Source organism: Nicotiana sylvestris, chromosome 9 (genome assembly GCF_000393655.2).
Source record: "Nicotiana sylvestris chromosome 9, ASM39365v2, whole genome shotgun sequence".
Lineage (NCBI taxonomy): Eukaryota > Viridiplantae > Streptophyta > Magnoliopsida > Solanales > Solanaceae > Nicotiana > Nicotiana sylvestris.
Genome location: NC_091065.1, coordinates 28,650,982 through 28,668,757, shown reverse-complemented (window position 1 = coordinate 28,668,757; position 17,776 = coordinate 28,650,982).

Here is a 17,776-nt window from a genome sequence, read left to right as displayed (position 1 = left end):
GCCTATGTTCCACGACCCAATCCTCAATCTACAAGCTCCCTCTTTCCCCTTACCCTCCTTTCATATCGTCGCAACCCCTAACCCCCTCCCCACCCCTAGTACCCCTCGAGGACATGACTTACTCTACCATCCCACACCGCAACCACTATACTTACAATAAACTCCGAAAAATACTAAAACGGACCCAAACTAGAAAATAACCGGTTACAACTATAAGTATTCTAATAATATGCTTAAAGTAATGCTAACTAAATAACCACAAATTAACTAACATAGAGAAAGAGACAAGAAAACGGGAGGTACCAACTCCCGATGAAAAGAACCTGGAAATATGACTTGATGCCCCCGTTGATGCTCCGTTCTACTCGCCCGTATGCCTCGCGCTTGCCTGGGCAGCCGCAGTAATTCCCGCGAATATAACCCGGGTGCTTTGGAACCCGACGTCCAGCCCTTTGTGACTGCCAAATGGCCTGCTCTGCTTTGCCCGTGCACCTCCCACCCGTCACCAAACAGCCACCAAAAGTGCTACCTGAAACACACACAACACACCACGAGACCAAGAAAAGGAGGGGACTGTCACCGAAACGATTGCCGGAAAAAAGTGTCGGTCCGAGAAACAATGGTACGGTGAGGAAAGGTTTGATGAAAGGGAAACCTAGAGGAGGGTGGTCTGGTTGGGTCAGAAAAGCATAAGGGAGATGAGACGACGCCGGTGGGTCACCGGTCGCCGGCCTAGCTGCTGCTAGGGTTAAAAGAAAGAGGAAGAAAGAGAGGGGCGCGAGAGAGAGAAAGGAGAAAGAAAGTAGAGAGAAAGAGAGGGACGCGGGGAGAGAGAAAGGAGACGAGTACTTACCTGGACGAGTGCCGGCGGCGCTGTGGGTTTGCCGGTGGATTTGCCGAAGAAGATGAAGATGTTATCGTTATCGAAGAGAGAGAAAAGAGAGAGAGGATAGATTTTGCTGGAAAATTTTATTTTGCGTCTCATACAACTGACACTAGTTGTATGAGATAACTTTTTTGTTTCACAGTTTTGTGAACTCAGAAGTGTAAGATTGGGGTCCACAAATTTGTAAGACAAAAAGGAGTCTCATACAATCAGTGTAAATTGTATGAGATACAAAATAAAACTTCTCGATTTTCCTATAATATATTTATCTTTGCACTATTTAAAATAGATTTTACGTTATCTTTTCTTGCCTATAAATACATGGCAATTTACATAGGTAGAGACCACCGATAAAGAGAAAAGAAAGAGTTCTACTGCATATGTTCTTAATCTTACCTCTCTTATTGTTATTTTATTGAGTTAATACCCTAAAATTCCCTTAAACTATCGCATTTTTGTCAGTTTCCTACTTAAATTATTCAGTGTCCCCAAAAAACCCCTGAACTATATTGCCCTTCATATTAAAAGCACCTCATTGCATTCTTAGAGATGCGTTTAGTACACGCTCGCAATTGTGAAATAAACGTGTCATGTAACACTACACGTTGCTATTTAACTCAGCCTAAAACTCGTCTAAACTATCATTTTTTTGTCAGTTGCCTACTTATACTATCCGGTATCCCTAAAATCCCCCGAACTATATTATGCATATATTAAAAATCTCATGTTGGACTTTTAAAGGTACGTCTGTCTAACTATATTAACTTATGGTTTGTACAAAGTTTTTTATGATGTTTACTCATGATTTTGTTACTCTCGAATGATTGATTAATTCTAGGAGTTTTGGCCAAAATAATATCTAATGCACTTTGTTAATTTTAGGTTTAACTGTGATATTACTTTATACTGGACTCTAATTGATAAGTTCTTATTTATATTCACTTTATAGCAGAGTAAAAATAGCATTTCTTAAAGTCATCTTATATAACATAAAAAAGATTACACAAAATAAAATTTCGCAAATAGAAAATTAATCGGCCATTAAATACATTCTCTAATTCCAGATTACATAAACGAGGTTCAAGAGATTCAACTTTATTTTCTACAAGGTGTTGAATTTAATAAGAAGATTTAAATTGGTATACTTTCGACAATATGAATAAGACATGAAAGAAGACTAAAACACAAAAAAAAAAGAATAAATCATTTCAGAGGAAACAACAGAGGGAGAATTTTTTTTTAAAGGAAACTCATATGGAGAATTGAAGAATAAGGTTAAAAAATGAAGAAGAATGTGAAAAATAAAGAAAAAGATGGAAATTGAGGAAGAAAGATGCATATAACTAAAATAAGGAGAATATTTATTAAAAAAATAAATTTGAAAGAGGGTTAGACTAATTATCCATTATTTTCTGTTAGGTGGGCAATTTTGATGGCTTTTTTAAGCTGTCACGCGCTTCCAAGCCAGTATTTATATACGTTATGCCAGGTCAGTAACGAGAAATTTTTATTATATAACGCAATATAGTCCAGGGGGATTTTGAGGACACTGAATAATTTAAGCAGGAAACTGACAGAAATGTCATAGTTTAAGGGGGTTTCAGGGTATTAACTTTTTTTTATTTTGTTAAATTGCGTTGTTAAATTTTCATAAGTTTCCTTATGTTTATACTGTAGAAAGCAGAAAATTAAAGGAAGTGTGGTTATTTTCTTTGTGTGAGAATTTGTCTTAAGATTCACTAGCATTTGGTGTAATCTGCTCTGTTTTCAAATTAAACTACTCAGACTTTTATATGGCAATAACTTATATATATATATATATATATATATATATATATATATATATAGGTGGACGGCGTTGTGACTTCATTTAGTGATATGATGATAAGTATAAAAAAATTTCTTTCCCATAGCTGCTATTGACATTTCTGTTTTGAGGCATTTTTAAAGCACAAGTTTCTATTCGTTATTACAAAATTTACAAATGAAACTTCCTCACTAAAATGACATTATTATTTCTAATTTATTTGTTTTCCTTTATAGCTTTCACCATGTCAAATTTATCAAAACTTGAATTTGTGGCATTTGACATCACCCGAAAAAATTATTTGTCATGGGTCCTTAATGCTGAAATTCACCTTGACGCTAAAGGTCTTGGGAAGAAAATGAATTATCAAATCAGAATAGAGCGAAGGCCATGATTTTCCTTCGTTGTCATCTACATGAATGATTAAAAACTGAATACTTAACTGCAAAAGATCTACTTGAATATTTCCCAAAAAGCTTTCAACAGGTAAATGTTTCATTTTCAAATGGCATAAGGAAAATACATCCTATGCCTATATGTCAACATGTGTAAGAAGTCAGGAATGACGTGATACCGTCAGAGGTGGATCCAGGATTTTAAGTTTATGAGTTCCTGTCGCAATTTCAAATTAATATAAAATAATGATTGGGTTCACAAATAGATATTTAATAAATTTTTTACCAAAAATACAAGATCTACGCAAAAGTTACTAGGTTCCCGGGAACCCGTATATTACACCCTAGATCCGCCCCCGGATACCGTACAACTTGAGAAAAATGCATCTATATGCCTGTATGTCATGTATGCATGTCAATGCAATGTATCTCAGATATGAACTCATGTACTAACACTCTCAGAGTACTCAATCTCACTATCTCACACTTTCCATTCATTATGCTTAATCACTCAATATGCTCAGTCACGTAGTAGTGTATATGGACAATCCAGCCCAGAAAAGATCCATCCTGAATATATACATAACAACTACCAGTCAGTCACTCAGTATTTTATAAGGCCAATACAACATGAGGAAGATCCATCCCCAAATATAAATGCTTCGGGCAAGATCCATACCCAGGGAAGATCCATCCCTCAATGTAAATCAAACGCGTTCACTGGGTGTGTTTGCAGACTCCGGAGGGGCTCCTTCAGCCCAAGCGTTATATCAAGCCAATCATGGCATAAATTAATAATATATGTTGCAGCATGCCACCCGATCCCATAAATATATATAGCCATAAGGCTCGTTGTAGCATGCAACCCGATCCACATATATACAACCATAAGGCTTGTTGCGGCATGCAACCCGATCAACATATATACATATATCACTCACAGCTCAGGCCCTCGGCCTTACCCAGTCATCAATCTCTCCAGTCTCGCAGGCTCACAATGCCATGAAATTAGCCCAAAATGATGATATGATGTGGCAATAAATAGCAACAGAGATTGAAATATGATATAAAATGAATGAACATGACTAAGTATGAAATTGTAATTTAAACAAATAATTCAATAGCAATATGACCTCGGTGGGTCCCAACAGAATAAACATGCAGCCTATACATAGTTTCTGACATGGATCACAGCTCAATAGCTCTAGTACGTTGAGATTTCATGGTTACAGATAAGATCATGTAACTATACAGTACCACAACAATAACATAGTCACAATTCATACGGTGCACTCCACACGCCCGTCACCTAGCATGTGTATCACCTCAACACCAAACACATAACACGTAATTTGGGGGTCCACACCCTCAGCACCAAGTTTAGAAGTCTTACTTACCTCGAACAAGCCAAATCCAATACCGAGCAAGCCAAGCGATGCTCCTAAAAATGTCATCCCGCGCGTACCGACCTTCGAACGGGAACCAAAAAGTCAAATCCGGGTCCGCGCCTCGGAATCTGGCTAAACTTATAAAATTCGATAACCCATTCAATTACAATTCCAGCCATATTATTTTCACTCAAATCCAACTCTGAATCAATGTTCAAAACTTAAAAATTGACTTTATGAAATTTTAAACAAAACCTCTAAATTTTACTTTGAAATCATCAATCAAATGCCAAAAATAAAGATGGATTCATGAAATATAACCAAAATTGAGTATAGAACACATACCCCAATCCATATGGTGAAAATCGCCTCGAAAGATTGTCCAAATCCGAAGTTTCCAACTCAAAATATGACCAAATGAACAAACCTTCGATATTAAGTATTTTTGTCCAGCTGTTCTACCTCGTTTTGTGTGCCCAACAATCCCAAAATTTACTTTTAATGCCTCCAATGAATACCTTGTGAAATTTCAATCAAGTTAGGCTTTTGAATCACTTTATTTGACCTTATAATGAAGGAGATATGGTAGTTTCAATATTTAGAAATAGTGCAGATTTTTAAAAACGAAGTCAGTGGCAATTTTATAATTAATCTGAGAAATCGAACAACCCAATTCATAGTAAAATGAACATAAAATTCTCATACGATATCCAAATTCGATGATTCTTTTTGCTATGGCTCCGTATTTATGATACGGATCTAATGCTTCGATCAAAACATAAATTGGTACTCATTTGTTTAATGTGGTACCATTTATGCTTGAAGAAACTCATCTCAAACCTATCCGAAACTCGCCTGAGCCCCTCGGGACCCAGTATGAACATACCAACACGTGCCATAACATAACATAGACCTACTGAGGCCTCAAATGACGCATAACAATATTGAAACGACGAAACGCACCTCAAATCAAACTTAATGAACTTTCGAACTTTCGACTTCCAAAAACTCGCGCTGAAACATATCAAATAACCTTAGAATAGACTCAAATTTTGCACACAAGTCCTAATAAATCATAAGGAGCTACTCATGCCTCCAAACTACTGAGTGGAGTGTGAATGCTTAAAATGATTGGTCGGATCGTTACAGTTATGAAGCTAGAGAATAGAAGTTCTCCAACTATTTAAGGAACTAGGCTTAACTATATTTCTGAGGCAATTAGTAACGTCGTAAAAGAAACATAGTATAGGGAGAATCATTAACATTCCCAAACATAGAGAGTTAGCCTCACATACCTTAACTTCTTTCTCTTGAGCGTAATACAACATTCGCCACCCCTTTCAACTTTAATCTATATCAATACAAGTCTAAGGGATTCCATATTAGCAATAATGCTCTTGTTTTGGTCACTTAGGCATTTTATCAAATATTTGGTAGGTATAAAGCTTCATAGCCCTTATTAGTGGTGTTTCTACAACCAACAATCTATTCTCTTTCCCCTAGATAAATTGTAAAATCTCAAATTGCTACAATAAATATCATTCTTCATCACCTATTAGATACACAACACGCTTAATCAATAATCAACAATCAACAATCAACAACCCAAACCTATAACTCTTCATGTTTTTCTATCAAACTCATCAACTCATATCTCATGAACTAGAGTCTATTGTGAGAACGTGATTTTTTCCCTATATATGAATTATTCCCAAAATTCAAGCAAAATGATTTCTTCATTATTGTGCATTTTGGTGTCATTTTCTGATAATTATTGCATTTTTATTTGTGCACGTTAACTCATACAAAAAATACATAAAATATGCATTCGCACTTAGGATTTAATTTTATACTTTAGTATTAATTAGGGATTAATTTGTTTTAGAATAGGATATGAAGAAAATGACAAAAATAGTTCACTTTTGCATTTTATTATTTTAATGGTGAAACGGTCGCAAATAGTTATTAAGTTAATTTTAGGCATTAATTGGTTTTAGCTTAATTGTTAGTTTAATTTCACATCTTTGTAAAAATCAGAAAAATAAATACAAAAATACAAGATTGCAAAATGAAAATTGGAAAAATTAAAAAGAATATAGAGGGAGTGGTTATTAACGGTCAAATTTGGGCCACTTTTGCATTTAAATCCGTTGGCCCAAACGCCTCAAGCATCCCGATTCAGTCCAGCCCAAGTCCCTACCCGGTCTGCCCCCCTCCTTTTAAATGAAACGATGTCGTTTCGGGGTCCTTGGATCAGGACCGTTGGATCTCATCAATCCAACGGTCCGGAACTGACGAGGTTCTTAGTATTTAAGTGTCTGAACAATCTAACTCATCAACCCTTTCCCCCCTACCCCCATTTGCATCGTCTTCTTCACCCCACCCTTTCTCCCCAAACCCTAATCCGCGCCGCCCCTAAATCCATTGCCGGCGGTGAACGCAAACTATGTCGTTCACTTTGAAATTAACACCACAGACCCCCCTCACCCTCCTCTTTCCGTTGTACCCATTGGTTTACCTCGAATAAGGCCGGAACTCTTCGAATCTTGGTTTGAAGTTTTCCGGCCAAGTGACAGGTTCGTCCAAATCAGCCCAAAATCATACCCCAAACCCCCAGTCCTTCCTCAACACTAATCCGTGTTTGTTTTCCTTCAAATCACCATGAAACGGCCCAAATCTTAGATCTAAGAATTTCCGACCAAAACCCTAAAACCAAATCCTTTTGATTTCGAACTGTAGTATCCTTAACCATGTGTTCTCTTGTAAGAACACACGGTTAGGGATGTTACGCGTCAAAAATCTGAACGGATTCAGGTATTTCTGACTGGCCGGAGCCCTTATGCCTCTATGAGTTTTGTTGTTTTTTTTTACTCGCATGATTGTAGTATTATTTACAGTTGTTGTTTCATTATTTGTTCTGCTAATTTTATGGTTTAATTGTGTTAGTTTAGGTTCTATTAACTACTGTTGATTCTGAGCTTGATATTTGGTTTAATGATTATAAGTTCATGGTTTAAGGGTTAGTTTTAAGTTCATTTAATATTAATCGTGGTAGCTTAAGCTCAGTTTAATCTCGTTTAGCTTGTTTGAGTTGGTTAATTGAACAGAATTGGTTCAGTCAGTCTGATTAGTTAGTTTCTGAATGCTAGTTAATTAATTTTAGTTAGTTTCAGAATGGTTTAGGATATTGGGTATAGCTGTTAAGGATGAGGGTAGGTTCAGTGATTTTGAAAGACTTTCAGGGGTAATCTGGGTATGAAAAAGGGTAGTTCTGATAGGAATAGTAATACCAAGGCATAGGGAGGGACAATATAGGTATTGTATGGGTAGAAGAATACCTTAGGGCCTTCTAGAATGGGGTTCAAGTGTAAATTTTAATAATTGTAGTGCAGTTACCTGTTTAGAAAGATAAAATAGAGGGATTAATTTGAAAATAGAGAGGGACTAATTGGTAAATCAGAATTTAGTCTATTCTCTTTGGGGTTGCCTATAAAAGGGCATAAGATGCCTTGGGAAAGGGGGTCTGCTTTTTCTTCTGCCTTGAGCCTTAAGTTTCAATTTGAGCTTTCATTCCTGCCTTTAAATTCAGTTAGCATTTCAATTCTAAGGTTATTCAGAAAATAAAAACATCAAATATGGAGAAATTTGAAACAGCTTCAAAGTCTCATTACTAGTTTTTGGACTTCAGCTGGGAATTGGGGTTTAGTAGTGTCGCAGGTGTGTTTGGTTTCAGCTGTGAGGGACAGGGGTATGTTGGAAGTATTTTAAACTGATCTGTGGGAATTGGCTTATATTTCTGGTTTTCGAAGCAATTTGCTTGTGTTTCTGTGGTGTAACATTGCTGGGTATTGTTGCTGTTGCTGTTGAAAATAGCTGATTCATCTCCTTTTCTCTATTTTCATTACAATTCCCAGCTACATTTCCTTGACTTGCATCTATGTAACTCCAAGTTGAAGTGGAGAAATGGGAATGCTATTGGAATTCCGTTGCCTTTGGAAACACTGTCTATTGATTGCCCTTTTCACAGTTTAGTTGTTTAAATTGTCTGACTGTTACTAATTGATTTAGTTGGCATTGGTTCGAGCCCATAACTGATTTGTATAGTTGAGACTGATGGACTGTAAAGCATGCTTATGCAATTGTCATTTTCAATTTATTTAAATTCTATAGTATGCTGAAGTCAAGTCTGCAAACGTTGTAGTTGGTTTGGAGTTCTGTACGCATGGTTGATTTTAAGATTGGACTAGTATGAATTGCATATTTAATAGGCCTCATGTTGGGCCAGTTTTGGGCCTGGAATATTAACAGCTGGCCCAGGCTTTGGCCAGATGATAATTGATTTAAGGCCTAGGTGCATTAAGGCCCAAGAAATTAGTTAAATTAAAAGGTGCCCAAGGATTCGATCCCTGGGCTGTACGATTGCAAGCCAAATTTTGGGCCTGCTTTATACCTAACGCCAAGGTGCTCTAAGGGCCTGTACCCGCAGCATGTGCAATGGCAGGAGTTGGGCTTTGTGGGCCCAGGGTCCAGTTACTCGGCCTTCCTGCCCGGATATTCAACTTCAAATTCAACAAATTGTAGGCCTAATCAACTAGGATCCTCAAGTAATTAATAACATAATTATTTCATTGTGTAGACTTGGAAAGGTTGTTTAGTGAATTTCACCGCCTTCCCCAAAATAACAATACGTTAGAATCTTTAAGCACGACATACTTAAAATACCTTCTGAAACTAGGGTGCGCATTGATGCGACTCAAATCCAAATCTCGACGAGGTCGAAATGTGTTGATAACTACGGGTGCATTGATTGCGACGTGGTTCGAAATGCGTTTTCATGACGTCGCAACTCTTAAAAAATAATTATAATAAAAGCGGTGTAAAATTAATAAAAGGCACATGAGCTAGCATGTATTAAAATCAGATAAAATCAAATGTAACAGTTAAGCGACCGTGCTAGAACCACGGAATCCGGGAATGCCTAACACCTTCTCCCGGGTTAACAGAATTCCTTACCTGAATTTCTGGTTCGCGGACTGTTAACAATCATAGTTTTCCTCGGTTCGGGATGCAACCGGTGACTTGGGACACCATTAATCTCCCAAGTGGCGACTCTGAATAATTAATAATTAAATCCCGTTCCGATTGTCCTTTAATTGGAAAAACTCCTCTACGCCCTTTGCGGGGTGTAGGCAGTGAAAAAGAGGTGTGACAGCTCTGGCGACTCTGCTGGGGAACGAACCCAGAACCTCTGGTTCAGGGTTCAGAATTTGAGCTTAGATAAATTGTTGTATTTGGTTGTATCTGATTTTCCTACATGTTTTGTGCTAAATGTGCTAAATGTTACCGCTTTGATATTATCTGAACTGTATATAAACTCTGCCGACACCCTTCTCTCTTCACATACGGGGATGTGCTTACTGGTTGAGACTCCATATTCTGTTAGTGTCATACCTTGAAATAAGAAAGAGGCCGGACAAGTTACGAAGCCGGATGGCCTTTTGGTTCCCGGTAAGTTGCCCCTTCCTCGACTTGAGTTGTCCGCTCGGGTACACAGTCTAGAACACCGACCCATGTTTTGAACATAGAATAACATGACTTCACGCCGGATCCCTAGTAGGAACGCTTATTTGCATCACGTTGCATTTGACTTAGGGGACTAAACACAGGGGTTGGGTCCGTCTAGGACCAGCAACCTTAAAATGAAAAGACCATCGTGATGCATCCTACTTGCTCTGTGCATATATTTGTTGCGAACCTGCATGTTGACCGGTTTCTGAATCTCGAAAATGTTGGAAAATTGAAAAAAAAAGAAAGAAAAAAGAGAGAAATATCAGTTAAGGAGTTAATTGATTATTTTAGAAATAAAAAATCAATGACCAATTACTGGCGAAACTCTGCCGAAATTTTGAGAAAAGAAGAAGAAGGAAAATGTTTTATTTTGTTTTACAAAAAAAGAGGCAAAGAAAAATAAAAAAAAAGTCTGTTATTTTAGTGTGGAAAAATAGATTGTTTTATTGTTTGTTGAAAATGAAAAAAAAATCGTTATTTTTTTCTTGTTTTCAAAAATAGAAAAGGAAAATAGTTTGTCTTGCCATGAAAAATAAAAATGGAAAAGAGTCATGTTTTAAAATAGTTCGGTTAATTTGCCCGAACTACGCATGGTCTGATTCTCACAAGGCGTGAGATACGTAGGCAACTCTCATCGGGTCCAACCTCCCCTTTGCAAAAATAACCAAAAAATATCAAAATTTTAATTTTTGTCATAAATAAACCAGGTGATGCCGTTTTTTCACCTGACTTTGCATAAACAGCCACCTTTGGACGTATTTTGATTTTTGACCCTCACGGCCTTAAAATTTTCGCCCTCGAGGCATTGAAAGGCCGTGTCGCAATATCGGGTCTTTTATCTTAATATATATATATATATATATATATATATATATATATAAGTTTTCTTTTTGCTTAAACGCTTTAATAAATGTGCAGGATGAGCACGATGGTAAATGAGTCTTTTTCAATAATGACCAAAATCCCTTTTGAGCTGCAATTGTGGTGGAATGATTTGGGCAAAGAAGGGCAAGACGAAGTGAGAAAGTATTTGAAATACCTTCCGGATTTATTAAACATTCAGCCTCGGGGGGATATCATCAGGGCATTGGTCGCCCATTGGGATGCGGCACATAATGTGTTTCATTTTTCAGACTTTGAACTCACCCCAACATTGGAAGAAATAGCGGGGTACATTGGAAGTGACCAAGCTCCATTGAGATTCAAATACTTGATTGCTCCTAGGGCCATTACCATACACCGATTCCTGGATTCCTTGAAAATACTCCGGACAGTTCATCATCCAGATTTTGCAAAGGGCTTCTGCAGTTTCCGCTTCATGTATGATAGATATGGCCATGTGGGCGGGTTCAATAATCCAGACTTTAAGCTGTGCAGCAGAAATAGCCAACAAAAATGGGAGGAACACAGACGAGTGGCATTTATGATAGCTTTCTTGGGTCTCGTAATATTCACAAGGAAAGATGGTAATATTGATTTGAAAGTAGCAGGCGTCGTCAGTACTTTGCAAACCATGGGGAAAAGCACTTTAGCACCTATGATTGTGGCTGATATCTTCAGGGCTCTCACTACGTGCAAAACTGGGGGCAAATTTTTCGAGGGATGTAACTTATTATTACAAATGTGGATGATTGAGCATTTGTGCCCGCGCTCTCAGTTATTGAGTTATGGTTCGGCTGAGAAAACTTGTATAGGAGAATTGTGTACGAGAATCAAAGGGGCTAGTCTACCTGAAGGAGTCACGGCTTGGGCAGTATTATTTCGGAACCTCAAGGCCAGCCAGATACAGTGGGTGCTTGGATGGTTGTCTGTCGAGGAAGTCATATAAATGCCAGCAGCCCGACCGCATTTTTTGTTGATGGGACTCAAAAGCATACAGCCCTATGCACCATATCGGGTTCTGAGGCAACTCGGTAGATATCAAGTAGTACCGAGAGATGAAGATTTGAGTACCCAAGTGGTCAAAATTAGTCCTGACGGTCGATTCCCCGAGGAAGAGGTTCGTCAAATTTGGAGTGAGTGTCAATATCTGATGGTAAACACTTGTGTGTCTGATAAGGTCAAAGGGAAAGTTGCTCCAGGGTATCACAAGCGGTTCAAAGGTGACGTGGCGTGTGGGAGGCCGGTTAAAAGACCTCACCTCGAAGATTTCGCCAATTCATCCCAAGAGCAGTGAAATTGGTTAGCCAAGGAAGAAAGTTATCGAGTCGAGATCGGTAAACTAAAGCAGCAAGTTGAGAGTCTGAAATTCGAGAACAGTGTACAGGTTGCCGCAGATCAGGGGGAAAAGAATAGACTAACCAGAGAAAATGAAGCACTTAGGGCCCAAATCTGACAGTTGAAGATAACCATCGATAAGCAACCAAGGAGCCGATCCGATGAACAATTGGTAAAAAGATTGGAAAGCGAAGTCAGAGAATGGCGGGATGAATTAGGAAAATCTGAAAATGCCATGGCAGAATTTAAAGCACAGTGGGCGACAAGAACCAAAGAGCGTCGCCAATACTTGAATCAGTTGAAAAGGGACCATGAGAAAATTATTGCCAATTTAAAGAGAAAAGTGGTTGCCCTTGAGGGTAAAACGGTTAGGCAGGCTAGAAACTTTGAAACTGAAAGCGGACATTGTTACAACTTGTTGGCCCAAATGGAGGCAGAAGTGCAACAGCTGCAAGACCAGCACTTGCAAGACTCCCGAGCTTTAAAGACGTGCAGTGATCAGATAAGACGCTTGCTCATAGAAAAGAAGCAAACAAAAGACAGGATTAGAGCCATTGCCCATGCTATTGTCAGGAGATGCCGGGTTTGTGAAGACATGACGCGCACTACTTTTGTCTCACCAGTGATGATCTATGTGAAGCGAACCATGAATGAGTTAGAGCAGCTTGCAAGGGATTTGTATCCTAGACCCGCGGCGAGGCCGAACGACGCCCCACAGACACCTAAGTTTGAAGCACTAGAATATGCATAGTCCGTGTCTGTGAGTGTCTACCATTTCGAGTCAGTCTTTTGTACGTTCGTTATCTTTCTGGATTGAGTATGTTTGCAGGCTTAGAGTTTTTGGTTTGTTTTCAGGTTGCGTTTGTTAGTTTCTTTCCAAAACAAAAGATGTCGGGTTTGTAAGAGTCTATTTTATTAATTAAAGTTGAGCATTTTATTTCCACCCTTATGTTTACATTTATCTTCACGAACTATGCTTGGTCTAATTCGTGCGGAGTCACGATACGTAGGCAATCTCCATAGGATTCGACCATAACCGTAAAGAAAACAAAAAGAATGAAAAGGAAAATAGAAGGAAAACCGAGAAAAAGAGAAAGAAAGAAAAGAGCGGAAAAACAGAGAGAGAAAAGAAAAAGCACAATAGAGGGATAAGGCGAAGAAAAGAAAACGAAACAAGGAACGAAATACCGGGATGACGCATGCAATCGAGCAAATGCATAATAGAAATGAATAACTGTATAAGTGCATTCATGCCAACGTGTGGTTATTAAACTCTGATAAGACCTAATCGCTAACAAAGTGGTTGTCTAAATGTGTGAGCCCAGGCAGGTGGTTAGTTGATTGGCAATTCTGGCAACTCACCCGTACAACACCCGGTCGAAAGATCAAGTAAAAATGACAGGGCAGGATTCAGAAATCAGCATCGTAGACCCTTCGAATGAGGTTGAGGTAACAGATGTGGGTGCTATGAAAGAGGAGATGAGGAAACTAAAAGCACAAATGGATGAAATGCATCAGGCATGGTCTCAAGGGCATCCGACACCACTATATCCTGCTAACCCATCTTACATCCCACCCCTGGCTCAAGCTCAGGAGCCTACCACTCCCCACTCATCTTCAGCTTTCCCTTATCAGGCCCAGGGTTATGGTACCACTTCATACGCTCCTCCAGCTCCACCGCCTAAGCAGAACCCTCCACCACCCATGGTTCCCATCTTTGTGGCACCTCCCCCAGCTCCACTACATAGATCATCCAGTGAGCCGCTATTCAGCTTATGACACCCAATATTACCCTCCCGAACCCACTTTCAAAGCGCCTGAGCCATATACCTATTCTCCCCATTTTGAAATCCCGGGAGAAGTTGAGAAACCGCTTAAGAATGCAGAACAAGAGGAAGTGATTCGTAAAGTCAAAAGCCTGGAGCAATCCTTCAGGAACATGCATGGTTTAGGTAACCAAGTTAACGTTGCATACAAAGATTTGTGCCCTTTTCCTGATGTCCAGCTGCCTGTGGGGTTTAAAATGCAGAAGTTTGACTTGTATGAGGGGCACGGTGATCCAGTAGCCCATTTGCGTGGTTTCTGTAGCAAAATGAGAGGTGCTTGGGGAAAGGATGAATTGTTGATAGCATATTTCGGTCAAAGCCTGAGTGGGTCAGTGCTAGAATGGTACACGAGGCAAGTCCCCGGTCGATGGTATACATGGGATGATTTGGCCCAGGCATTCATTGGCCATTTTCAATACAACCTCGAGATAGTACCCGATCGTTTGTCATTGTTGAAACTGGAAAAGAAACATGGGGAAAGTTTTAGAGAGTTTGGTTTCCGATGGAGGGAACAAGCTGCAAGGGTTGATCCTCCCATGATGGAGAGTGAAATGGTAGATTATTTCTTGCAAACATTAGAACCTACCTATTTTGGTCATCTAGTGACATCTGTCGGAAAATCGTTTAATGAAGTGGTAAAGATGGGAGCCATGATTGAAGAAGGATTGAAATCTAACAAGATATTGAGCTACTCGGCGTTGAAAGCGACCACCCAGGCCATCCAAAGCGGTACTGGTGGTGTGCTTGGGAAGAAGAAGAAAGAAGAAGTTGCTGCAGTTGAAGCTAGTGCTTGGTCCAGGCCCAATAACCCTCCACCCTACTACAACCGACCCAGACCCCACCACCCAAACTACCAATATACCCCATATGGCCCACCATAACACTATTATCCACCACCATAACCGCACTTTTCTATCCACCACGCCCAGACCTACACTCAACCCCCGGTGCACTCGCAATGGCGTACACCAAGTCCCCAAAATACACAGCCACACCCACAAAACAACTATCCACCTCCCAGAGCTAACAGACCAGGAACCAACTTCCGCCCGAACCAAGCTTTTAGAAGTGAGAAGGCCCCAAATAGAAAAATATTTACTCTGCTGGGAGAATCTTACATTGCTCTCTTCCACAAATTGAAACAGTTGGGAATGCTAACCCAAGTTGAATCCAAAGCACCAAACCCTCTTCCCAGAAACCTGGACCACTCTGTTAGCTGTGAGTATTGCTCAGGGATGCCGGGGCATGATACTGAAAAATGCTGGAAGTTGAAAAATGCGATACAAGAGCTCATCGATAATCGCCGTATTGAAGTACAGGCTCTAGAAGCCCCGAACATCAATCAAAATCCATTACCAGCGCATTACGAGGCCAACATGATCGAACTGATACATAAGGAGGCAGAGTTTAAGAAACCGTCACAGGTGGTTATGGTGATTCGTTCTACGGAGACCAAAGAAGAAACAGTGAATGCAAGGCCAGCAGTTCAGTTAAAAGCAATAAAAGACAAGCCAATAGTGGTAATGGGAAAGGGACCATCTGCGGCTGCAAAAAACCCGGAGCCAGTCAAGTTAATGGTACCAGGGTCATCATCTGCACCCGTGGTGGTGGTGAAAGGAGCTTATATAGAACCGGTTATCATAAAACCGGAAGTCCAGTTACCCATGGTTGACAGCAAAGCCGTACCGTGGAGATATGACAAGGTGGTGGTAACATACAAAGGAAAGGAAATTGAGGAAGAGAGTTGTGAAGCACAAGGACTAACCCGGTCGGGGCGTTGTTTCGCTCCCGAAGAGTTAAGAAAGGCTAAGGGCGCTAAAGACAATCCAGTGCCAGTCAAAAAGGCTGTGACGGAAGAAGAGGCAGAAGAGTTTCTGAAGAAGATGAAAGTACAAGATTATTCCATTGTGGAACAACTAAGAAAAACACCGGCTCAAATCTCGTTATTGTCGTTACTGATTCACTCTGATGAGCATTGCCGAGCTTTGATGAAGATATTGAATGAGGCTCATGTGCCCGACAAAATTTCAGTGAACCATGTAGAGACAATTGCTAACAAGATCTTTGAAGTGAACATGGTAGCATTTTCTGATGATGAATTGCCTATGGAAGGCACAGAACACAACAGGGCTCTCTATTTGATGGTCAAATGTGAAGGTTCAATGGTTACTCAGGCACTAATCGATAACGGGTCAAGCGCTAACATTTGCACGTTATCCACATTGAACAAGTTAAAGATTGATGAGGATAGAATCCGCAAAAATAGCATTTGTGTTCGAGGGTTCGACGGAGGGGGAACAAACACGGTAGGGGATATTGTACTCGAATTGACTATTGGCTCAGTCGAGTTCATGATGGAATTTCAGGTGTTGGATGCTGCAGTATCCTATAATATTTTGTTGGGTCGACCATGGATTCATGCGGCAAAAGCCGTGCCCTCCACACTGCACCAAATGATCAAATTCGAGTGGGACAGACAAGAAATTGTGTTACATGGGGAAGATCCCACATGCTCCATGAATGATGCCATTGTACCCTTTATATAGAGACTGAAGATGATAGGGAGCCATAGGTGTATCAGATCTTCGACACGGTTCCGGTGAGCAGGGTGCCTGAGGGTAAAAGCATGTCATGTCCCAGGGTGCCAGCTGCGACCGTCATGGTAGTGTCAGAAATGCTGAATAACGGGTTCGTGCCCGGGAGAGGGTTGGGGGTTGAACTGTAGGGCATTACTCAACCTGTGTCTTTGCCCAAAAATCTGGACACCTTCGGGTTAGGGTTCAAACCAACAGCGGCAGATGTCAGAAAGGCCCGTAAATTGAAGAAGAAAGCTTGGGTGCTCCCTAAACCAATTCCTCGATTGTCCAGGTCCTTCGTCAGACCGAGTATTAAGAAACAATCATTGGCAAAGATGTCAGGTTCGTTAATTGAGGCGGATGGGAATTTGGATAAGGTGTTTGAGAAAGTATTTGCTGAAGTAAACATGGTTGAGGCCGGGGAAGGGTCAAGCAGAGCAGACATACAGTACATCGGACCACGTGCTAACATCAACAATTGGGAAGCTACTCCTCTTCCAGTTCGGAGGGAGTCGTGGTAGTGGGTTTTGTTTTCCTTTTTGTCACCTGGATTATTCCAGGGTTTGTAATCCAGTTGTTATGTTCCGTCCGTTTGGATGAGTTAAAACCTTGTTGTCTTTACGTTTAATGAAATGCAATTTTCTTCGTCCCTAATTCTCTTTCCATTTTCTTTTCTTTTCTTTGTACAGTTCTTTTTATGCTGATATCAATGACATGACATGCATGAGGAATCTTCGGCCCAGTTTTAAAAGCCAATCTAGTTCAGAAGTAATAATACAAGAGATCGAGTGTGATGATGGGGTGGATTGTAATAATGATGAAGCTTATGAGGAAATTAGTAAAGAATTAAGTCACTTTGAAGAAAAACCCAAACCTAACCTAAATGACACAGAAGCAGTTAATCTAGGGGACCAGGACAATGTGCGGGAAACTAAAGTAAGTGTTCATCTGGAGCCACAACTTAAGGAGGAGATAATTAAAGTATTGCATGAGTACAAAGATGTTTTTGCATGGTCATATGATGACATGCCAGGTCTAAGCACTGATTTGGTGGTTCATAAATTACCCACTGATCCAGCACTCCCTCTTATCAAGCAGAAGTTGAGAAAGTTC